The sequence below is a fragment of the Myxine glutinosa genome, chromosome 2 (assembly GCF_964187855.1).
Source record: "Myxine glutinosa chromosome 2, kmMyxGlut1.1, whole genome shotgun sequence".
Classification (NCBI taxonomy): Eukaryota; Metazoa; Chordata; class Myxini; order Myxiniformes; family Myxinidae; genus Myxine; species Myxine glutinosa.
In genome coordinates this window covers 135215117-135233940 of record NC_136262.1, presented here as the reverse complement: position 1 = coordinate 135233940, position 18824 = coordinate 135215117, and the positions used below count along the sequence as shown (strand labels likewise).

The following is an 18824-nucleotide window of genomic DNA, read 5'->3' as shown; positions in this document are numbered from 1 at the left end:
TATACCTCTCCTCCCCCCCCCCCCCCTCCCCCTCCCACGCCTCCTGCCCCCAAGCCCTCTCCCTCCCACACGTCTCCCTGCTCTCAAATGTTGTGGTTGTGTGCTTCCCCTTCTCTCCCCATCTTGCCTTCCGCTCCCTCTTTTTGTATATTTTGTTTGTCTGGTTTGTTTTGTTTGTTTGTTTGTGAAATAAATGTTAGCTCTTTCACGAGCCTCGATTCAGTATACAAAAAAAAAAAAAAAAAAATTGCAAACACTTGCTTCTCAGAGGGCAAATATCTTCCTCTCATCCGACAAGCCCTGGAGAGTATGATGAATACTCCAGAGGCAGGGCAGGACCAAGACATCTGGAAAGGAACTTTGGATGCAGCTGCTGAACAATAAAATGAGTTTCCCGTCAATTGGCCATTTGAATACGCCAACGCTACACTGATGAAACACCAGACTCACCAACATTTTACAAATGCGATGAAACAGATTTTAGTGGATCTGTTGACCATCTTCCTGGGCAGGAGCTATATTTATGCTTTAGTTGCTGGTGGTAAACTTATTCATTCACATGAAGACATTCACAACATTTGCTGGCTTTGTCTCTCCTGAGCAAAAGTTTTCATGGAGCTCCATTTACATAAATACCACATCTTCCTGCTCTTGATGAAACGTTAATGCACACACTTTCAGTCAAGTCATTCACAAGATCTCTACTGGGCACACACACACACAATTACCAAAGAATACCTGTGTAGAACGAGGTGAATCCCAAAAACGTACCTCTCCCCCAAGGAACAAAATCAAAGCCATCAACCTATTTTCAACACCAGCATTCCAACTCAGCTGCAGAGTAATAAACTGCAGAGTAAACAAGCAGAAATCAACAGGAGAGATATCAAAACAATAAAAGTCCTCACAATCCGCAAAATGTTCTCCAAAAATCAATACATCCCAATAATGTACCTGCTAAGACGAGAAGGAAGTAGCGGCCTGATAGAGCTCAACCAAGTGCACAGAATGACAATCGTAGGATTGGCTGAGTACGTGAAAAGTTCAACAGACTACAGATTACAATTTGTATGCAAATACGAAGACAGCAAACCAGAAAAGGTATTCCTAGGAAAAGAAAAAAAAAAAGAAAAAAAAACACGCATGAACAGATGTCACACATGAAGCTGAAACAGCAACAAATACTACCCCCAACGATTGTAACACAGTCAGAAGAAAAATATAAGGTGAAATACCAATGGATATACATCGACAACTGAGAGAATGACAAAAGAGCAGGGAGATACAAAAAAAAAAAAACTAGAACTGCACTCAGTAGAGAGCATACTTCAGCCAGGTGAACAGTTTACGTTTTGTATCCCAGAGTCGACCAGAAAATCACAATACAGTCACATTTAATCAAAATCATCCATCCACAATTAATCACATTTAATCAAAATCATCCATCCACAATTAATCACATTTAATCAAAATCATCCATCCACAATTAATCACATTTAATCAAAATCATCCGTCCACAATTAATCGCATTTAATCAAAATCATCCGTCCACAATTAATCGCATTTAATTAAAATCATCCGTCCACAATTAATCACATTTAATCAAAATCATCCATCCACAATTAATCACATTTAATCAAAATCACCCATCCACAATTAATCACATTTAATCAAAATCATCCATCCACAATTAATCACATTTAATCAAAATCATCCGTCCACAATTAATCACATTTAATCAAAATCATCCGTCCACAATTAATCACATTTAATCAAAATCATCCGTCCACAATTAATCGCATTTAATCAAAATCATCCATCCACAATTAATCACATTTAATCAAAATCATCCATCCACAATTAATCACATTTAATCAAAATCATCCATCCACAATTAATCACATTTAATCAAAATCATCCATCCACAATTAATCACATTTAATCAAAATCATCCATCCACAATTAATCACATTTAATCAAAATCATCCGTCCACAATTAATCACATTTAATCAAAATCATCCATCCACAATTAATCACATTTAATCAAAATCATCCATCCACAATTAATCACATTTAATCAAAATCATCCGTCCACAATTAATCACATTTAATCAAAATCATCCATCCACAATTAATCACATTTAATCAAAATCATCCGTCCACAATTAATCACATTTAATCAAAATCATCCGTCCACAATTAATCACATTTAATCAAAATCATCCATCCACAATTAATCACATTTAATCAAAATCATCCATCCACAATTAATCACATTTAATCAAAATCATCCATCCACAATTAATCACATTTAATCAAAATCATCCGTCCACAATTAATCACATTTAATCAAAATCATCCATCCACAATTAATCACATTTAATCAAAATCATCCGTCCACAATTAATCACATTTAATCAAAATCATCCGTCCACAATTAATCACATTTAATCAAAATCATCCATCCACAATTAATCACATTTAATCAAAATCATCCATCCACAATTAATCACATTTAATCAAAATCATCCGTCCACAATTAATCACATTTAATCAAAATCATCCGTCCACAATTAATCACATTTAATCAAAATCATCCATCCACAATTAATCACATTTAATCAAAATCACCCGTCCACAATTTATCACATTTAATCAAAATCATCCATCCACAATTAATCACATTTTATCAAAACCACCCGTCCACAATTAATCACATTTAATCAAAACCACCCGTCCACAATTAATCACATTTAATCAAAATCACCCATCCACAATTAATCACATTTAATCAAAATCATCCGTCCACAACTTTTTTGATATATCCTGCTTTGTATCGTTTTTGGCCCCGTCTCCCAAAGGTGAAGAATCACTTTTAAAATTATAATAGCCGGATCCGGATCTTCACCAAAATTTAATCGATTCTTCCTTGTCACACACACAACCTGTCCACCAAGTTTCGTCTCAATCCGTCCATAACTTTTTGAGATATCCTGCTATATGTTGGTTTTAGCCCTATCTCCCAATGGTGAAGAATCACTTAACAAATAAAATAATTCTCATATCCGAATCCATGTTCAGATCTTCACCAAAATCGAATCGATTCTCCCTTGTCAGACACCCAACTTCTCCAAAAAGTTTCGTCCAAATCCGTCCATAGATTTTTGAGATATCCTGCCATGTATCGTTTTTGACCCCATCTCCCAAAGGTGTAGAATCACTCTAAAAATTCTAATAGCCGGATCCGAATCTGGATCTTCACCAAAATATAACCATTTTGTCCTTGTCACATATACTACCTCTCTCCCAAATTTCGTCCGAATCCATCCCCAACCTTTTGAGATATCTTGTTCACAAGAAAATGGACAAACGGGCAGACAATCAGACAGGGGTGAGGACATAACCTCCATCCACCTTTGGTGGCAGAGGTAACAAGTTGGACAGATTGGGCAAAAACAAAGAAGGACCACTGGAATTGCTAAGAACATGTCAGCTCAACTGGGATGGAGAACTAATCTTTATTAATGCCCAAGACCCCCCAAGACCCCCCAAGACTCTACATCAGGGGCGGGCAACCCCCGGCCCGCGGGCCACATCCGGCCCGCGAAGGCTTAGCGTCCGGCCCGCCACCCTGCTAGGCTTTATTATTGCAATCCGGCCCGCGGACCTCCCAGTAAAACTCATATCATTTGTAAATGTAAGAGTTTATATTTAGCCGGTCTGAATTCAAGAAAGGGACATTTTGTCTTCAGCACCGTCCTCTTCCGGAAGACATGCGCACGGGGAACTGTCTTGCCTAGACACCGCCTGCTTGCTGATAGGCGGTCTTTTCAAATCAGCCGGCATGTGATACGGACGTCCTTCCGATTCAGTCAGCTTGCGACAAACGTTGGTGTCTGGGACAAATAACTTGCAACAAAGAGGTAAGCGACGCAGAGTTCTCTAAACCTATTTCAATTTTCACTTTCTTTCAATTTGCTTTGTTTTGTTTGTTAGAACATGTTATTATCTTTCATTTGCTGCGTTTAAATAATTTTATTCTCCCTTTTTATTTGTAAAAATAAAAATATAACGAACTTTCTATTTGTAAAGAAAAAAAATATATAACGAACTTTCTGTTTGTAAAAGAAAAAAGAAATTGACGAACTTTTGTTTAAAAGGAAAACGAACTCTTTAAAAAAAAAAGTATGCAGACTGATTCATTTCCTGTATTTCAGTTTTACGGTGAAACTGTGTCATATTCAGCGTTGGCCACGTGCGCGCAAAATAAATACATTCATCTGTACAATTCGTCTTCCGAGATTTTTTGTGCCCCAGATTGCTTGCTGTTACATCATTTATTCATTGCTGATATACCTAATTTTCTTCCTTTTCAGCTCATCATGTCTGCGACCCAGCGTGTTAAGAAGAGGAAAGTGGACCTCGAGCGTCGGATCTTCAACCCTGAGTGGGAGAAGTACTTCTTCATCGAGCGCTTTGGACAGGCCCAGTGCCTCATATGCTTGAAGACTTTGGCTGTCCTAAAAGAGTACAACGTGCGCCGCCACTGGGAGACAGAGCACCGCTCGTCAAACTTCGCGTCAGTGTCTGCCACCGAAAGGAAGGACGCCATGGTTAGACTATCAGGCAACTTGGAGAAACAAACTTCACTCTTCCGCAAGCAGAATACTGAGGCCGAAAAGGTGACGCGCGCCAGTTATGAAGTCTCCCGCATCCTTGCTCGCCGAATGAAGCCATTCGCGGATGGGGACTTCATCAAGGAATGCCTCCTCGCTGTAGTGGACTCCGTCTGTCCAGAGCAGCGTTCCGCCTTTGAGAACGTGAGCCTTTCGTCCCGCACCGTTCGTCGCCGCATCGAGGATATGTCGGAAAACGTGCACGACTCACTCAAAACACGCAGCTCAAATTTCGTCGCCTTTTCCCTCGCTCTGGATGAGAGCACCGACACAAAGGACACGGCCCAGCTGTCCGTTTTCATCCGTGGCGTCACTGCTGACTTTCAAGTGTGTGAGGAATTCCTCCAGCTTGTCCCGCTGCGCGACACCACCACTGGGAAAGACATCTGCGACGCCGTGCTTCTGTGTGTTGATCAGCACTCCCTGGACCTCTCCCGTCTTGTGTGTGTGACGACCGACGGTGCCCCGGCGATGGTTGGTGAGAAGAAGGGCGCCGCTTCGCTGCTAGTGCGTCACTGTGCAGCCGCCGGATACACTCAGCCCATTAACAAGATGCACTGCATCATCCACCAAGAGTCCCTGTGCGCTAAGTCTGCCAACCTCGTTGGTGTCATGTCTGTCGTGGTGAAGGTCGTCAACTCCATCCTCTCCCGCAGCCTTAACCATCGTCAGTTCCAGGCACTGATGGACGAGGTGAACGTGCACTACAACGACCTGCTCTACCTCTGTGAGGTACGCTGGCTGAGTCGTGGGGCCATGCTGTCTCGGGTGTGCGACCTACAGCAGGAGATTGCCACCTTTCTACGTCAGAAGAACCTTCCCCACGCTGATCAATTCTCTGATCCCCGGTGGCTAGCTCGCCTGGCCCTGCTCACGGACATCACGGCGCACCTGAACACCCTCAACATAAAGCTGCAAGGCAAAGACATTCTCGTGACAGACATGTACACGCACATCACTGCCTTCGAGGTTAAACTGCGCTTGTGGGAGGCTCAATTGGCTTCTGGTCAGTTTGTGCATTTTCCTCGCCTTGCTGCATGTGCCCCTGACGATGTGGACCTGGGCACTTGCGTTAGTGTCGTCAACTCTCTACGTGAGGAATTTGCTTCCCGTTTTGCAGGAGTCAGGGTGCTGGCTGCGGACTTCAAGCTTTTCACTGCTCCCTTTGACTTCCCCGTGGAAGACGCCCCTGCCTCCTTACAGATGGAGTTGGTGGAGCTGCAGTGCAACGATGAAATGAAGGCGAAGTTCCGCACCTCTTCTCCATTGTCCTTCTTCCGCGACACCGTTCTCCCTTCTAACAATTTTCAAAAATACATTGCCCATGTCCAACGCATTGTGGCCATGTTCGGCAGCACCTACTGCTGTGAACAGCTCTTCTCGAAAATGAAGTACACGAAGTCTCACCTTCGCTCCCAACTCTCGGACCGCCACCTCAATGACATTCTTCTGTTGTCTACCTCAACCATCGAGCCAGACATGGAAATACTTCTTCATGGCAAACAGCACCAGCAGTCTCATTGATTTGTAGAGTGTTCAATGCAATTTTTGTACAATCTATTCATGTAAACAAAATATAGTAATTCTGAGATTTCGTTTTTCACTCCGGCCCGCGATCTCCTTCCAAAAGTCTCATCTGGCCCTCACTCTGAAAAGGTTGCCCGCCCCTGCTCTACATGAATGGCTTAAATAAAACAGCAGGACAGAGTCAATCGGAGAGGTATAAGTTTTGCATGGTAGAAACAGAAATCACGAGTCATTTCCTTTTGATGTAAAAAAACAAAAAACTCTTAAGAACAGCTGTACACACAAAGGCACAACACGGATTGTAGAGTTATCTACTCACACATCTGCTAAAATTTTAATATCCCAGTTCCATAAAAGTCATGGAAGCAACTAAAAACAGAAAGGGTTGGGGAACGACAGGTGGGATTTTCGCACTGGGACAGCTGGTGGAGAAGAGGTTGGAGGTACAAAGTGAAATGGCATTGGGATTTGTGGACCTGGAGAAGGCCTACGACACTGTCCCAAAGGTGACACAGATAATGGTGATGGTGACACAGAGACGGATGGGAGAGCTAGAAGCAGAAGTTAGGTTGGTGGAAGGGATGTACAAGGGACGAAGGGAAGGGTTTGGTAGGTCCTGGGATGTCGGAAGTGAGTTCAGTGTGAACATCGGTTTGAGGCAGGGCAGTGCTCTCAGTCCACTCGTGTTTATCATGGTGATGGAGCTGGTAAGCAGGAAGGTGAACATGAAAGATATTCTGGGGAGGATATTGTATGTGGACGATCTGGCTGTTGTGGTGGAGAGTGCATGGGAGATGCAAGAAGTACTCGGGGAGTGGAAGGAGACATTTGAGAAACATGTGCTGAAGATGAGCATGGAGAATATGGAGGTGATGTGGGTTGGGCAGCAGAGAAAAGAAAAAATATCAGCTTAGAGGGGAAAGAGAACAGACAAGGAAATTGGTTTGAGTATCTGGGTGGGAACAGTGACCGTGGATGGTAAGTCTGAGGCAGAGGAGGATTCAGCTGGATGCCAATGCATGGAGGAGGGTGGAGGGAGCAATGGCAGACAGAAAGATTTCCAGGAGATTGAAAGGAAAGGTTCTGATGTCATGCGTAACGCCGGCCTACTTTCACAGGCTGGAGACGGTGGCACTGACAGACAACAACAGAGGCTGCAGGTTGCGATAACTGGGTCCGGAGGATTGCGGAGTGAAGAGGGTGGGGAAAAGGAGAATGGATGAACTGAGGGAGGAGATTGGTGTGTCGATGAGCTTGACAGGGAGATTGGTAAAATGCGGGCTGAGACAGGCTGGGCACTTGGTGTGGATGGGGGAAGAGACAATAAATAGGAAAGAGAGCAGGCAGATTGAGGAGGGAACAGGGTAGGAGGCAAAAAGGTAGACCGTGGTTGAGATGGGAGGATTGTGTGAGGAGGGATATCAGTAAGGTGGGGGTGGTTGGAGGGTAGAGAGAGTTGGCTGGGACAGACGGGAGTGGAGGAATATCGTGATCAAGGCAGAGCAGGAGCTTGTTACCTGTGGTCCTCACCCCTTATGAAAGTAAGAGGAGAAGAAGATGATGTCACACTCGCATACAATATGATGATCCCGTTGAGCGTGAACATAGAAAACAAAGCATTCCAGTACCTCAGATCAAATACCAGTATCTCAAAAATGAAGCGAAAAGATCCTCGAATCTGAAGAACGCCGAAATTGTACCAGTGATAGTTGGAGCAACAGGAATTATAAGGCATATCATGAGGATCTTTAAAGGCAACGCTGGGAATATTATGACAAACGAACTACAGTTGGACTGAAAGCTCATTGACGAACTCCAAAATAACCCTCAAAACAAAACTTTGAAAACTTCCCAACTTAGTCCATGAAGTGTGACTCACCCCCTCCCCTGCGCACTCTTCCTTATCGAAATGAAGGTGGATACTTTGAGATCTGCGAGGACTCCGTTCCACCTTCTAAGACCCAAATTATGGAGATAAGAACCGACGACAAACACCTCAAAGCTTTTGTAGTGCTTTAATCTTACTAAATATACAATTTGGTGTCTGTCTGTCTGACCGCAATACATTCGGTTGTTACTTATCCAATCTTAACCAAACTTGACAGGAGGACTAAGGGTCACACAATGGAGGTTGTTGCAACTTTACTTGCTCCCCTCTCGGAGGGGGTTGTCCACCTTGGGAGAATTCCGTGTTGAGGTGTATATCTGTGTTAACATAGCTAATCATGGCGTTTTTCCAAGGCCACTTATAATAATAATAATAATAATTCATTTATAACAAAAGTAACTAGAACGTCACTCCGTGGAGAGTATATTTCTGCCAGGATGAACAATTTACATTTTTCTATCCCACTAATACCACTAAAAAGGGGACCAAAAAAAAAAAAACAACAACCACGGTCCCCGAAAAAGGCCAACCCCCGCTTTGCGGGGAAAAATGGCCTCTGAAGGTGTTTTTTTTTTTTTATCCCACCAATGGGCCAGATCTGGATTCAGATCTGAAACAAAATCTAATCGCTTTGTTCTCGTCACCGAACCAATTCATCCACCCAGCTTTGTCATAAGTCTACACCTTTTTTTGAAATTTAATGCACCGTCACTCAATCGTTTTTCGATTGAGTAATCGGCATTACATTTGATAGATAAGGCAACCCAACCAGTCCACCAAGCTTTGACTGAATCCGTGCATAAGTTTTTTCAAAATAATTATGGACGGATTATGACAAAACTTGGTGTATGAATTTGTTGGGTGACAAGAACAATTTGATTCGATTTTGTTTCAGGTTCGAATCCAGATAGACCCATCAGAGGGATAGAAAACGTAAGCTGTTCAGCCTGGTGGAGGTATGCCCTCCACCGAGTGTCGTTCTCGTTTTCGATTTGGTGACGACACTCATCGATCACATAGACATAGACATAGACATAGACAGACTGCAGCCTCTTCCTTCTCCTCACTCCTCAGACCTTGGGTGAAAAATCACAGCCTTGCCAAACAGGGACTAAGTCTTCCAATCCTGACAAATCACACACTCACACAATGTCTCTCAGAAACGACCCCACCCCCTCCCGTGTCGACTTCCATAACAAAGTTCATAAAGAAATGACGTTTCGTCATAAACTCCTGCGTCAGCACCAACGACTTTATAAACAGCCCACATGTGTGTAATGTATATTATATAATGTACTGTGGTAAAAAAAAACATACAAAACGGAACGTTTCAAAACAAATAAAATATAAAGACGTCAAGCTTCCTGAACACAACAAGCGCACCGACCAGCGCCCTCCTCAAATGATTCAACAAACACTGCCCAAATATTAATTCTGTATTGTAATATAAATGGGGGGACTTCATATTAACAACGCCCCTCAAAACAATCACAATGTGAAAAACTGATGAAGAATCCTCACCAAGAGTCCGTATGGGGCGCTCCCAATATCCGCATGTCAGGTCACGCGCCTCCGACGTGCCGGGTTCGTGACGTCACTCTCACAGTGTCGCATGCCGCATGCGTCACGATCACGTGGGTTTGGTGCCCGATTGCTGAGACGCGACGCACTATACCACACAACACGATACGCTGTATGGGATTTTTAAAGGATATGGACATTCCTAATTAAATGCATAAATAATTAAGAAAGAAAATTGACGGTCAACATACACCGCCCACTACGTTGTATGAGATTAAACATATGCACTGCACGGTCTATTTGTAATGATGTTGAAGCGCGGTGCTACGCGCGCGACTTGCTACCAAGGAGGAAGCGGACAACGCGGTTAAACAAAAGTGTCTTTATTGACAAGAGGTCACTGTAGCACTGGCGCGCTCCGGGCTGCGCGCCCAGTGTATATCCTGAGGCCACGCCTACCCCTCGGGCGTGGCCGCCGCCCACTTGGTGCGCGGAATGATGTCACCACGCCAGTGGGCTTTCGTGTCCGCCATACGCGCCCCCCCCAGAATTCCCGCGCACCTGGAGGGCCAGTTTGCGGGGCAGACGGATGACCCGGCCGAAGCGCCCTCTGGCGACCGGCGGCGTCCGGGGTGCAGGGATGCCAGCTGGGATGCCCCCGGCTGTACCCGGGGTGGGTGCCGGACGGGGGGGCGGCGTGCCGGCGCTGCTGGGCGGTGCCGGGGGTCCGCCCGCCGGGGGGCGGCCCCGACGCGGGTGCCCAGCCACCGGCGGTGGGTGGTCCATGTCGAGGTGGGCCGGCTTGAGTCGATCCACCGAGATGCGGTCGGGAGTACCGCCGATGTCCAAGGTGAAGTATTTCACCCCGGTCTCCAGCACGCGGAAAGGCCCGTCGTACGGGGGCCGCAGTGGTGTCCGGTGGGCGTCGTGCCGGACGAAGACATACTCCGCGGTGCGAAGCTCCGGGGCGACGTGCGTGGGTGGATGCCCGTGGTGCGCCGTCGGCACCGGGGCGAACCTCCGGGCGGTCTCCTGCAGCGCGGAGCGCTCCTGCGCCGCGGACCAAGGTGCCGTGGGGTCGGGGAGGAACTCGCCCGGCACCCGCAGCGGTTGTCCAAAGACCAACTCCGCCGTGGATGCGCGCAGGTCCTCCTTGGGCGCCGTCCGGAGGCCCAGCAGGACCCAGGGGAGCCTGTCGACCCAGCCGCCGTCGCGGAGGGTGGCCCGGAGCGCGGCCTTCAACGAGCGGTGGAACCGCTCGCACAGGCCGTTAGCCTGGGGGTGGTAGGCCGTGGTGCGGTGCAGCTGGACCCCGAGCCCCCGCGCGACCGCCCCCCAGAGCTCCGAGGTAAACTGGGGGCCGCGGTCGGACGAGAAGTCCGAGGGGCGCCGAACCCGGCGACCCAGGTGGTGATGAACGCCTGCGCGACGTCCGCCGCCGTCGTTGACGCCAAAGGCACGGCCTCCGGCCTCCGGGTGGTGCGGTCCATCATGGTCAGGATGTGGGTGAAACCCCGCGAGGGGGGCAGAGGTCCCACCAGGTCCATGTGAACGTGGTCAAACCGACGTTCCGGCACCGCAAACGGGGCCAATGGGGCCTGGGTGTGTCCGTGCACCTTCGCGCGCTGGCACGCGAGGCAGTCCTGGCCCAGCTGCGGACGGCCTTCCGGAGGCCATGCCAGACAAACCTGTCGGCGATCAACCTCTGGGAGGCCCTCGTGCCCGGGTGGGACAGGCCGTGGATGGAGTCGAAAATCCGGCGCTGCCAGCCCGCGGGCACGATGGGGCGAGGCCGCCCGAGGGAGACGTCGCACCAGAGGGCCGTGCCCGCGCCGTTGAACGGCACCTCGGTGATGCGGAGGCCCGTAACGGCGGTCCGCAAGGCCTGGATGTCGGGGTCGGCGGCCTGGTCCGCCGCCATCCGGGCGTAGTCGATGCCGAGGTGGACCGCGTGGGCAACGGACCGGGAAAGGCAATCCGCCACCGGGTTGTCCTTCCCCGTGACGTGCCGGATGTCCGTCGTGTATTCGGACATGGCCGAGAGGTGACGCTGCTGCCGGGCCGACCACGGCTCGGCGACCTTGCCCATCGCGAACACCAGTGGCTTGTGGTCGACGAAGGCCGTGAACGCACGGCCCTCGAGCAGATGGCGGAAGTGCCTGACCGCCAGGTGGAGCCCGAGCAACTCGTGGTCGAAGGTACTGTACCGGCGTTCGGGCGGGCGAAGCTGCCGGCTGAAGAACGCCAGCGGTTGCCAAGCTCCACGCACCCATTGCCTGTGCACCGCACCCACCGCGTAGTCCGAGGCGTCGGTGGTGAGGGCGATCGGTGAATCGGGCCCCGGGTGCAGGAGCATGGTGGCGTTAGCCAAGGCGAGCTTCGCGCCCACGAATGCCGCGTCCATCTGCTCGGTCCAGGTGACGTCACCTTTGCCCGGCTTCCCCCGGAGGGCCTCGTGCAAGGGGCGCAGGAGCTGGGCGATGCGGGGCAGGAAACGGTGGTAAATGTTTACCATGCCCAGGAACTCCTGGAGCCCCCTGATCGTGCGGGGGCGCGGAAACCCCTTCACCGCCTCCACCTTGGCCGGTAGGGGGACGGCCCCGTGCCTGGTGACGCGGTGCCCCAAAAAGTCGATTTCGGCGACACCGAACCGGCACTTGGCGGGGTTCACGATCAGGCCGTGCTGGCCCAGACGTTCGAAGAGCGTGCGGAGATGGTGTAGGTGCTCTTCACGGGACGCGCTTGCGACGAGGATATCATCCAGATAGACGTAGACGAAATCCAAGTCGCGCAAGACGCTGTCCATGAGGCGCTGGAACGCCTGAGCCGCATTCTTCAAACCGAAGGGCATCCGAAGAAATTTGAAAAGACCGAACGGCGTGATGACAGCCGTCTACGGGATGTCCTCCGGCCTGACGGGGACCTGGTGGTAACCGCGTATGAGGTCCACCTTCGAGAAGAAGGACATATTCGCCAAGCGGGCGGAAAAGTCCTGAATATGGGGGACGGGGTAGCGGTCGTGGGTGGTGGCGTCGTTGAGATGGCGGTAGTCCCTGCACGGTCGCCATCCCCCGCCGGGCTTGGGCACGATGTGGAGCGGCGACGCCCAAGCGCTCTCGGAGCGCCGCACGATGCCGAGCCGCTCCAGCGTAGCAAAACCCGCTTTAGCTACCGCGAGCTTCGTCGGCTCGAGGCGGCATGCCCGGGCGTAGACCGGTGGCCCGGCGGTGGGGATGTGATGTTCCACCCCGTGCTTGACGGTCCCCGCCGAGAAGGTGGGCCTCGTGAGGGCCGGGAAACGGGCGAGGAGGCGGGTGAATTCGTCCGCTGCCAGAAGCGTGCAGATGAACCTGGCTGGAACCGAGCCGCTCAGCAAGCCGCTCGGCGAGCCGCTCGATGAGCCGCTCCGTGAGCTGCTCAACGAGGCGGGCAACGCGCAAGCGAGCGAGCTGAACGTCTCACCCTGGACAAGCCTTCTGTGCTTGACGTCGACCAACAGGCCATTGGCACAAAGGAAGTCCGTGCCTAGCAGTGCCATAGGCATGTCGGCAGTGACGAACGACCATCGGAAAACCTGCCCTCCGAACCGCAGAGAAAGGCAGCGTTTTCCGTACGTGCGAATGGGCGTACCGTTGGCAGCAAGCAGCGTGGGGCCCCGGCCCGCGGACTGCTTGTCGGACGTACCGGTGGGAATGACACTCACCTGCGCTCCAGTGTCACACAGGTAACGGCGCCTGGATAAGGTGTCCATTATGTGTAGGAGGCTGTTTAATCGGCCGGCGCTCAGTGCCACTACCGAGGGCCAGCCCGGGCGTTTCCCGACCTGCCGAATGAGCACGGCGGGCGACATTGCCGAGCCTCGTGGCCGAACCTAGTGTGGAAATGGCACCGGGTTTGCGGCGAAGCCGGAGGCCACGGTTTCCACGGTGGTGGTGGGCGGGGCGTGGCGGCCGCCACGAGGCGCCCCTCGGAGCAGGGGTGGGCACCCGCAGGAGGTTCGGGCTCGGGAGCTGCTACGGCCGCACCGAAACTCGCCTGCATGTCCAAAGCCGCGTAGAACTTGTCGGCCTCGGCCGCGAACGCACGGGGTTCCGTCGTCGCGGAACCGGCCAACGCGAGGCGGACTCGTGCCGGCAGCTGGCGTCGAAATAACGCCCGGAATAGAGCGTTCGGGGTTTCATCGCCCATGAGCGACAGCATATGGTCCATTTGGACCGACGGTCGCGTGTCACCGAGCTCGGGGAGGTCCAAGAGGCGATCGGCCCGTGCGTCCACTGTGAGGCCGAACATGGCGAGGAGGAGGCACTTGATCGCCTCGTACTTGTCGTGGGCCGGTGGGTTCCTCAGGACCGACACGACGCGGGCGGCCGCGCCGGACCCGAGGGAGGCGACCACGTGGCAGTAGCGTGTCTCGTCCACCGTGATGCGTCGAAGCCTGAACTGGGCTTCGGCCTGCAGGAACCAGATCTCCGCCTGAGCTTCCCAGAACTCGGGGAGCTTTATCGCTACCGCGTTGGTTGCCATGGCTGTGGCGGTTTCGGGTGGTCAGTGACGGCTGACCAAACGTCGGAGTCACCAATGGAGCGCGGTGCTACGCGCGCAACTTGCTACCAAGGAGGAAGCGGACAACGCGGTTAAACAAAAGTGTCTTTATTGACAAGAGGTCACTGTAGCACTGGCGCGCTCCGGGCTGCGCGCCCAGTGTATATCCTGAGGCCACGCCTACCCCTCGGGCGTGGCCGCCGCCCACTTGGTGCACGGAATGATGTCACCACGCCAGTGGGCTTTCGTGTCCGCCACAATGTTACGATTTCGGTGTTGAAATACTTTTAAATATCGACCTTTAAATCGGTCCTCGTCGACCTACTCGGGAAGACGATAATCCCCCCCACTTGCTTGCTGTCCCCCCACTTGCTTGCTGTGTTGGATTTAGGGCAGCGGAGACTGAGGTCCAAGGGCCTCCACAATACTCGTGTTAAAACCACTGGTGGTATTGTATGACCATGCATTGTGGCCCTTCGGGGTCAGGATGCATGTGTTTCGAATGACCATGTGCTTCAGCCTTCGGGTTGAGGTGCATGTGTATGGCAATGGGACAGCCTTGATGGACGGTGTGCCTTGGCCGTGGGGTCAAGGTGCACGTCCAAGGCTGTTTAAATGTTTGATTTTTTACCTTTTTTTATTATAAAAAAAACTCAGGCCACGGACTGGCCTCAAAAAGCCTACAATGTGGTAACCTCCACAAAAATAAAAATAAAAAAGGTTAATAATTGTGTTCAATTGAGGCAACACACAAGTACCACTCTTAAATGAGAAAAGAAAGCGAAACGATCTCTCTGACTGGAAAATCCCTTTTATCTATTTGCTGATTACTCCACACTCTGCCGTGACATGCCTCATCCTTCAGACAGTAAATCTGCAGCCTCTTCCATCTCTTCAGACCTTGATGGAATCACAAGGTGGTCAAACACTTGGAATATATTATTTTTGATGAGATGTATGCTGTATAGGCCTATATATATTTTATACTTGGGCTAAGCCTCGTAATAGAGAGCACACGCACACACACATACACACACGCACAGACACAGACACACGCACAGACACAGACACACACACACAGACACACACACGTACACATACACACTCACATACACACACGCACAGACAGACACACACACACACACGTACACTTACACACACACACAGACACACACAGAGACACACATCCACACACACACACACAGATACACACACACACACACACATACATACACACACACACACACAGGCATACACACACACACATACACACACACACACATACACACATATATATATATATGTATATATATATATATATATTATATATATATATATATATATATATATATTATATATATATATATATATATATATATATATATATATATATATATATATATATATATATATAATATATATATATATATATATATATATATATATATATATATATATATATATATATATAGATATATATATATATATATTATGTCGGTAGGGTAGCGCAATATCTAGAGCCAGATAGATCTGTGTAGGTAGGTATCCGACCGTCGTGATAGGGAATCTACCTGTAATAAGTTCTGTGTGTTTAGGCGGTTTGTCGGGTAAGAGTATACCTGTGAACATACCAGGAAGTTCGAGGGTTAGATAGTATAGGGATTAAGAATAACGCCCCTGTGTGTCCAACCTGGTCATCAAACCTTTGTCCCTTATGGCAATGCACACCTGTAGACACTTAGGCGCTTTAGTGCACGCATTAATTGAGTTCCCTTCCCTGTCAAGACTTTGGAAGAAAACGGACAGGAAGCCAGTTCGGGGCACCGCCGATGATGGCCGCCGCCAGCTACACCTCCGGCAGGCCTCGAGTAGCACGCGCTATCACCACACTACAGGGAACGAGTGATGGGTTGGCGCGGTAGGCGTGAACCTCCAGCCAACGAGTCAGTGGAGGGCACTGATTGGGTGGCGCGCCAAGGCTGACGTCACCGCCACAAGGTTATTTAGGGGTGGGCCGAACGACATTTTCTCTCTTGCTCGACCCCTGGTTCTCTTGTCTTGCAGTTCTCTAGAGTTGCACATCCGGCTCTGACCCTAGTACGTCCCTCTGTCGCATGCACGTCCCTTTGTCTCTCTGGCACGTCCAACTCTAGAGAGAGCTCACTTGGATTTGGCTGATAGCGTGCAGTCGCACTTGCGTTCTCTCCTCCTGCAATTTCTTCATTCTGAGTTTGTGCCTCATGTTGGAGATCGACCGTGTGTGGAGCACGCCAGCCTGTGTTGGACATGTGGTGCTCGGAGGCGGACGGAGGGGGCCGCGTGGGACGTCGACGGACGCAAGACTACAGATGAGGTAAGACGCACCACACTCACAAATACACGACATGTTCTTTTCGTTGATTCATCCCTTGTTCGTTTCTGAAGTCTGGTGTGTGGGATCCCAATTTAGAAATTAGGTTTATCGTCGTGTTCCCCTGTCCCGACTTTTGATTAAATAAACCCTTGTATGATTTTTCATTCCTTGTTAAACCTGTGTCCGTTTGAGTTCGTTCGCCTTCCACAAGTACGCGCTTTTACCGCAGCTCCCATTTTCCTTCTTCCTCCCGCGTTTGATAGTAAAAATCCGTGTTTGGTCGTCGCCTCCAATTAAATCCGTTTGGCCCATCCGCGAGCCCTGGTATTAACCGAAGTGTCCATGCAACAATATTTTATGTATATACGTATATATATATATGTGTGTGTATATATATATATATATATATATATATATATATATATATATATATATATATATATATATATATATATATATATATATATATATATATATATATATATATATACATATATATATATATATATACATATATATATATATATATATATATATATATATATATATATACATATATATATATATATATATTATATATATATATATATATATATTATATTATATATACACATACACACACACATAAATGCACACACACGCACACACACACACACATATACACACACACATTACAATTATACACATACACTACCAGTCAAAAGTTTTAGAACACCTCAATTTTTTTATTGAAATTTACGCAGTTTAATGTCCAGTGAATAACCTGAAATGGTACAAAGGTAACCAGTAAACTGCTCGAGGTTAAAAAAAGTTTAGGTTCGCAAAAACGGGAAAATAATGTAAATTGCACAGTTATATTGTAAAAAAGGCCTTCTTCAGGGAACAAGTAATGGGTTAACAACTTACAGCTGTTCTGCAGCAATGAAAGTAAATTAAGCCTTGAAAGTTGATGCAAACAATTCCTACAGGTGTCCCAACCTCTGCGGATTACTTGATTACAAACCCCCTGTCAGTATAAAAGCAGTATTGGAACAGACTATTATTACACCCTCTGAAGTGTTACATATTTATGTGAATGTATGCGAATTACCATTCAGGTCTTTGCTTATCCGTGTGTAGTATATTAAGGGTTGTTGTGATTGGAGGGTCAGGAGCCCTTCTGAACAAGTGGCCGGAAACGGAAGTGACCGAAAACGGAAGAGAAAACGAGACGAGGAAAAAAGGACGAGTATTCTTCTTGATCTTCCTCGCCCCGCTCGGAAAAGGTGGCATCGACCTTGCGCTGCGTGACAAAGCGGCGTTCCGAAGCCCGTCTGGCGAGAGGAGTTACCGGGACGTGTGCCGACCCGGTGGAGACGTCAAGTTGACGTGGGGCCGTGCATCGACTCCGCGTCGGGTACCGTTCGCGGCCCCGTCTAAAAAGACGCGTACGAGTCGCAGGTTGGGGCCTAGCACGCCTGGCAAGTGGCGTGGGGCTTTTGGCTTGCTTTACCGCACCCGCTTCGCGTAGCCACGAGAGGCTGCAGCCGCGGGGCCTGATACGATACCTGCCCGGTGGAGACGTCCACCCGGGGTTCGTTCAACCGCCCGAGTGCGGCGACGCCGACTATCATCTTGGTCAGGAGGGGCCCAGAGACATTGTGCGGGACCGAGACCATAAGGGTGTCGTGAGTACTCACCGGGACACACGTATATAAGATGGCCATCTTATTCATAGGGAATTGATTGTCATTGAAATATTGTTGATGGTGGTGTATTGTTGATTGCTCGGGGAAAATCTCCGTGGTTGTGTCATTGGAAATTGTATGGTATCAGTACCATTGGGAAATATATTCTTGAACATCAGTGTCTCGTGGGTGGAATTCATAGGGATTGCTTTGCGAAAGCGCATCTATATAATACTACTGTCTGGCGAAGGTCCTCTCACGGTCCGGGGGTCACCGAGACCAGGTAGTCACCGAGGGGACCACGTAACAGAATTGGGGGCTCGTCCAAATTACGATTCGCAATTGGGTCTACGTCCGGGATTTAAAATTGTATAAAATAATAAAATAAGAATTTTTTATTAATTAAAATTTATTAATTAATTATTAATTGGTAAAAAATTTTGAGAAATTGGGGTAAAGTCTTGGGTGAAGGTTAACAGGTGTTAACGATAGGCACCATGGCGTTTGTGGCACAGAACTTTGGGGTAACCCCGAGTGAGGCACAGTTCCGAGCGTTGCTAAAGTCGGACCTCTTGAAATTGGCCAAACATTTTAACTTGGAGGTCCGAACTAATTTGAGGAAGGCAGAGTTGCAGGCCACGGTGATACA

The 18824-nt window shown here is 48.9% G+C and overlaps 1 protein-coding gene across 5 annotated transcripts in view; it reads right to left on the bottom strand.

The window, feature by feature from the left end:
• The window catches only part of CTSA (cathepsin A), a 222950-nt gene that overhangs the window by 137617 nt on the left and 66509 nt on the right, over positions 1-18824 (bottom strand). Inside the window, exons 1-3 of one of the 5 annotated variants that reach the window (XM_078771688.1) lie at positions 9614-9702; positions 955-1107; positions 772-849 (exon numbers count right to left, since the gene is read on the bottom strand). The exons of 1 other annotated variant lie outside the window; for it this stretch is intronic. The gene's annotated coding sequence lies outside the window, so the exon portion shown is untranslated. Of the gene's footprint in view, positions 1-771; positions 850-954; positions 1108-9238; positions 9303-9613; positions 9762-18824 lie in introns of those variants that run through there. 3 more of the 5 variants (XM_078771689.1, XM_078771687.1, XM_078771690.1) reach the window with 3 other exon arrangements.